Raw genomic sequence first — 7,068 nt, forward strand, 5'->3', positions numbered from 1 at the left:
ACATAAGCCAGCACAGAACGGTAAAAGTAATCTAGGGAATATTTGACATTTTATATATAAAATTATGTTTGCAATGGTAAAGTGAAACTAATATTGGTACTTTTAAAGCACTTCATTTCAAGTTTATGTTGATGTTTTTGTATGTTGAGATTTTTTATAAGTTGTTATTGACTAATTGTAATGATTTTAAAATGAGCATATTTGGAAATCACTCAGCCCTCTATTTTCACATGAAAGTGTGATGTGTTCCCACAGCTCTCATCACATGCCACTTGCCAAATTACATTCAGTTAACTGAAAATCATTTAAATATATTTGATTTTAATTCTCCTGAAATATTTATAAAACATAATTGGTAAACAACAGTTTATTTACTGTATTAGGCCTATTTCTTTATTCTAATTTTTTTATATGAAGAAATTCATATTGAAATAATTTCATTCTACCTCCTATGTTTTAAAATACAAATGAAATGAGTAGAGTGTTTTGTAGCACATTCTTTAGACAAGAAAATGTATTGAGACATTAGTCTAAAGAAGGTCTCACTGTACTCATTTCATTTGTATTTTATGCTATAGACTGATGGCTCCTACTTTTATTATTTCCTATGTGATAGTCATTTTGGACAGTTAATTCTAAACAATGTTCTATGAATTATGAGGCATATTAAGGCAACAGGCTCTATACAACTCAATGGCAATGCCCAATGTTGGGTTGTACGTGTGCCGCACACCGTTTATTCGCATATTCCTCTTGTAATCATCTACATGAAGTAGTAGATATTACATTCAATATTCATGTATTTGAATATTAACGCCTCATAGCTTACACATTTCTCGTAATGCTCATAGTTATTATTGCCAAATAATTCGTCAGAGATTACAGCTGCAGTGATGCCTCATTATTAACAAACAATATATGGTCAAATCAACATCAAATATCTCATAATAAATGGAAGCATTGTAATAATAAGATTGATCTGGAAAAATATTACAAAAATTTCTATTGAAAAAAATATAATTATATACATAGTATCCTTTTCAGGGACTGGTTAATATGTGGGTAAGAACCACAGGGGTAAAATTATAATTTTTTTTGTGGGGGGGGGGGGTGGAAAATATATATTATAAGTGCCAAGATCTGATATAATAAAAATTATGTAATATATTTTTTTTAACATATCTTAATAGCATTCATCTGCTGAAGGTATTTTTGCAGTTTACCTCATATCTACCACTCAATTTGATTTTAAAAAACAATGTAGTGTTATATTATTTTTTTTTAAATAATATTTTCTGGACGTTAATACAAGTAGCACTAATTTATTATTTTGAGATTTTTTCGTCTGCTTTTTTTGTACAATTTTCAGTGCATTTGCTTTTGTTCAGCATGCTGGGTAATTCCCTGGCTAATTATTTCTAACCTAGTTAATTAATTGTAAATATTGATTGTTTTTATCTTTACAGTCAGCTTATTGTATGTTTGAGTTTCAATAGTCAAGTAAAATAGTTTTCTTATAATTCTGGTGGTGTTGTAAATGTGAATTATTATTGGGTATGTTTTTAGGAGTAAGTTGGGTAAAAGGAGTGGGTTTTTTTGATTGCTTTTATTTCAGACCTCTTAAAATACTAAGCATTTGTGGGTACGTCTAGCAATGTGTCTAACTCATATTTTTTCCTCATGATTGGTATCACCTATAGCTTCTATGTTTGTTTGTATGTACTGTAAATGAATTGTTACCTTTTTGCATTTTGTATCAATAATCATGTTTCAAAGAAACGTTTTGTTTTACTAGATTTATCAATTTAAATTTTTTTTTTTTTTTCACTTTGATCCAATTTTTAATCTTTTGCCTACAAATTTAAATGTGACACCCGCAACTAGTTGTTAAAATTTCAGCTTTGTTTTTGTTTTTTTTTTTTTTTTTTGGTGGGGGGGGTTGTGGTCATTTTTTTTCCTACATAAATTTTGTTATAAATGCGAGTGTTTGGTTCAGACTTGACAGTTGTCTTTCGGAAGTTAATATGTTGACAGCGAAACCCAATTCAAAGTGTCCTATTAGTGCTCAGGAGAAAAACAAAAATGTAATAATCTTGTTTTTTTGTCATGAATTTAATAGAAGGGCCTATATATAGAAGTGTCAGTCATTTTTAGTTTATTTTTGTTGGAGTGGGCATGTTGTATTAGCCTCGTAAAAGAAAAATATTAGATGTTGACTTTATTTTTAAAAGTATTCTTAATGGTTTATTAAAAAAAATGGTAATTTTTAATGTCGCTAATGTTGCTAACGAAAATGTGATATTCTATCAGAAATAAATTGTTAGCATAATGCAGGATGCGAGTATTTTGAAAGGGAGTGAATTTTTGTGAAGTAAAAGGATGCAGAAAATATAACTTCACCGAGTGGATTCGCAATGAAAAATTTTCCCTAACATATCTACCTCAAATGTATAATTAAGGAATAACATTCTGTACAAAGAGATACTCCGGTAAGTGTATAATACATGTATTTGTGATTTAATAGAGTAATATTAAGTGAAACTTCTATAGATTTTGTCTGTCTTTCTCTCAAAAATTTGGAAGGAAACAATTTATATAATTTTTAATGGAGAATGTAATTATACTGATTATTGCAAAAATAGCAATATGTTGCAATTATTACTTCTTTATATATATAGTATACTTAATATTAAATATAGTACCACAATAACGTTTTGATTGAATGATTGAAGCATATAGTGGATATTTCATTATTAATGGCAACCTTATGCTTAACAGAAGATTTTTACAAGTTTAGTACCTTACAAACTCAATTAATGCAAACAAGCAATATTAGAACATAAAAACTTTTCAGCATATTCCTTCCAAGCATGGTAACAGAAAGACAGATAAGATCTTATTCATATATATATGATTCAAATCATCTTCACAGATAAGAAAAAAAAATGAATCAAAGGGATGTAAAGGCGACTACATAATTAATCTTGAATCGTTCCATTGATGTAAACATCAAAATTTGTAGTATTATTTTTTTTTGTAGAAGTAGCTACATATAATGGGTATAATGCTAATAAATCTGAGAGATAATATGATTTGAATCATCATTATGTCCAAAGTGCATTTAATGTGTTTAGTGTAGTAGGAAAAACTTCTTTGTAGGCTAAAAAGTATTAGTGGTTAGTTATTTAGAGACTTGCAGTACAATATGTCAGAGCCTAGTGCTTCGATGGCACGGGGCTTTAAATGATTGTAAACTACCTCAGCCTAACCAGGGCATTGTGCACTGTATGGCTTTATTTTGTGAGAAAAAAATTTTAAGAAACAGAACTACGGGCGTTATTATTCTCTTCTGAATGCTGTATACACAAAAAATTGAGGTACAAGGAATTATATAAGTTTGTATATTTGTATTGTTCGCCATACCGTATCATATTGTAGCCAGAAAAAAAAAAACTTGGAGTGAGTTCTGTTTTTTTTTTTTCTTTTGTCTTTACTTTTGATTCTTGAAAGAAGCCTGAAATATATGAAAACACTGATGATAAGGGCATTATATAGCTGCATATGTGTTTTTTATTGTGTATTGTGTATATTTTCTTCAATACAAATATTCTCAAAAGATCATTTGATCAAATCCCAGACCCGGTAAACAAAGTAACAAAAGGCAGCTTGGTTAGACTTGACCCTTTCAATACCTTGTTACCGGAAGTACGAATACGATTTATGCAACAACACACAGCACTACACATAAACACTACCAAATATATATACAAATTAAAATATAGAATGACTCTACTTATTGTATACACATTAAAACCACTGAATATATACACATCAACACTATTCCATGTATACACATCAACACCACTTCATGTAAAGACATCAACACTGAAATTATACACAACTCTGAATTTACACATTCACACAGAATGTAGATATATCAAATTCTGCTAATTGTGGACACATCAGTGCTACATTTGGACACACCAACAGTACAGGCAGTCACAACACTACTGAATATAAACACAACACCGAATGTAAACAACAATGCTGAATTAATACACATGACACTACTAAATGTATACATTTGACACTACTAAATGTATGCACATCAATGCTACTGAATGCATACACATAAATGCTACTGAATGCATACACAACATTGAATGTCAACACAGAATGCAAACACAGAATGCAAACACAGCAGCTCCCCCATTTTGGATTGAAGATGGCATTAACAAGTTGGAATGAAACTACAATCAAACTTCATAAACCTCTACAAGAGACATCTTGCTTTAAACATGTTCACAAAATTATTGCAGGCTTCCTGAAATATAGGCCTATCTGCTGAAGCATGCCAAGAAAGTCAGGAATTTTATTTATACATTGCAATAAATCTACTGCCTTACAAGTACTGAGAAATATGAATCGTTGTCAAGGGGTTTCGTTGGCATTAATGTAAAACAGAATAACATTAACCCACATTTATATTATTGCGTTATGGTTTAAAATATAGCTAGGCCTATAAACAATGTGGAAAATTAACTTGCCTAACAAACTTACAGTTAAATATTTGAATTTATTGCTCTGTATATTTTTCTAAATGATTATTTTTTAATTGAAAATTCAGAGAGATACTTTATAATGCCAATCTCTTGAAAACGACAAAAAATCATAAAAAGTAACTTGAACATAGAAATTATTGAATTTAAAAAATGTGCACCCTGATTTTTAAACTAGATAATTATAATAAAAATAATAAAATGCCTCCAGTGACAGGAAGTATTTCATTAATTTTTTTTCGCTGTAAACTTATGTGTTTAACATTTTTTAAATACACTAATTTCTAAGTTGATAATTTATTTGTTACTTTAAAGTGGGCAAGTAAATTTCAAAAGTGATTTATATGATTTTTTTGTATTTTGCATGGGACGATACATATGAGTTTAGTGTGAATTTTTGTAGTAAAAGAAATTTTTTTTAAATTAAGATTTTTCTCATTGGAAGTCAAAAACATATTTGATCCTTTTTAATGAATCTATTTTAACGTTTCAGATTTTTATGGATATATTAGACATTATATCTTAAAAAATAGTTGAAACATTGCACATAATTATATGTTTATAAAAGACAGTATGTAACAAAAAAATGTGATACAAGCCATTGTTGATTTATATTTCAAAATTTATTTGTACTATCTGATGTCAAGCTTACAGGTGAACCCCATGGTTCATATATTTATTATGTTAAAAATTAAATTTAAATTATTTAAAAAAAAACTATGCAAAAAAATTAATTGGATTAATTCGTTTTAAAGAAAATAAAAAACACAAGATACTTTAAGGTCCAAGTAACAAATGATGCATGGAAATTCTTTTGCTACTGGCAAAACAGAATACTATACAACAAAAACTAAACATAAACATACATCAAAAATATTTAAACTATACTGCAGATTCTCATCTTATTTATTTCCAGCACAAAAAAAGCAAAATATACAAAAATTAAATAGTACAAAGTGAAAATTGAAATGTGAATACAGCATAAATTACATTGGAAATGGAAGTAGAAAAAAGGGACCGCAATGAATCAACAAGCAAGCATCTATATATAATTACTTATGCATATTTATTTATTTTCTGTTATTTTTACCTTGTTTTCCTAGGAGGAAACAGTTTGAAATGTAATTCATGAATATCACAGAGTGCAGCAATGGGTGAAATAAAGTGCACTGTACACGTAACTGAATATGTTTTCACAACACAGATTTGTAGCATGAAACTTTTTTGTGTGTAATCTGCTACAGCATCATGTATGTAGCGTTTTTCCTCGTAATATTAATGTTTCAACAAGTCATCTTCAATTTTTTTTAAAAATCTTTTAAATGTTTATACCATGTGATCAACCCACCCACACACTTTTGATATGCTTATATTTTACCCTTCCAGCACAGTGGAAGGGGGAGGGGGAATTGCCTCATTGTCAAAGGAGCACTAGCTCCCACTGACCGATACGACAAGGTTGTTGGACTAAAAATATTAGCTTGTCAATCTAAACAAAGAGCTTTTTTCCTGGTTCCACCAGGGCATCCAAGGCACCTTTAGACCTCCAACTCTCATAAACCCACCCCTTTAGCCCTCTCCCTTCCCACCCACTTCAGGAATCTTTAACTGGCATGTGAAGACAAGTATTTTAACTGACCATCTGTAGCTCCATGTTTGTACTATCAAAACTGATAAATAAATCCACTTTGCCTTAAATCTTTTAAAAATAGAAAACCTATTGAATAGCTTTTTTGGTTCCTCACTAGTACACAAGTTCTAAGCTAAAATTGGAGGTGTGAAAGGCCAAGGCCAGAAATTCTAGTGCTTCTTTTGATCACAATGAAGCATTTGATAACTGCTATGTTCTATTCATAAAACTTTGAGCAGTGCAACAATACATATTATTGAAACCAAGCAGAGCATACAAATGAAATTTATGCATATTAATATTCAGAATGCATTAACCATGTAAATGTTAACCAAGGAGAAATACAAGCATATAATTCACTTTTATGACTTTATGTGTACATATTTTTAAAAATGTTAGCTTTGTGTTACTTGAATGGGTATTATTCTCCATGTTTTTTAATGTCAAAATATGATATCAATCTTCCTTAGTTTTCTACACAATGTTACAAGCACACATGAATGCCTTTAGAAAGTGCATTTGAAAAATTCATAGCCTAGATGAAAAGATTAATCCGGATTTTGGGAGGATGATAATGATGGTACCTCTTTTGCACATAGAAGCTCTGAGCTCTGAGGACTAAAAAGAAGGAAAAAAAAGTTTGACCTAAAAATCCTCTTAAAGTCAGGCTCCGGAGGAAAAAAATTTTTTGATATCTTGTAGAACTGATTTTTCTAAGATAGAAAAAAGTTGTTTGACAAAAAACTGGGGAACGGTGAATGACATACAGATTTTTTAATATTTAAAAACTGGGGGAATAAGGTGTAAAAATGGTCAGTTACGCCCCTTTTACCCCCAGTTATTAAATATTAAAAAATCTGTATCTCATTCACAGTTCCC

This window comes from Anneissia japonica, unplaced genomic scaffold (assembly GCF_011630105.1).
Source record: "Anneissia japonica isolate Jap-2015-1 unplaced genomic scaffold, ASM1163010v1 scaffold165_len1371125_cov188, whole genome shotgun sequence".
NCBI lineage: Eukaryota > Metazoa > Echinodermata > Crinoidea > Comatulida > Comatulidae > Anneissia > Anneissia japonica.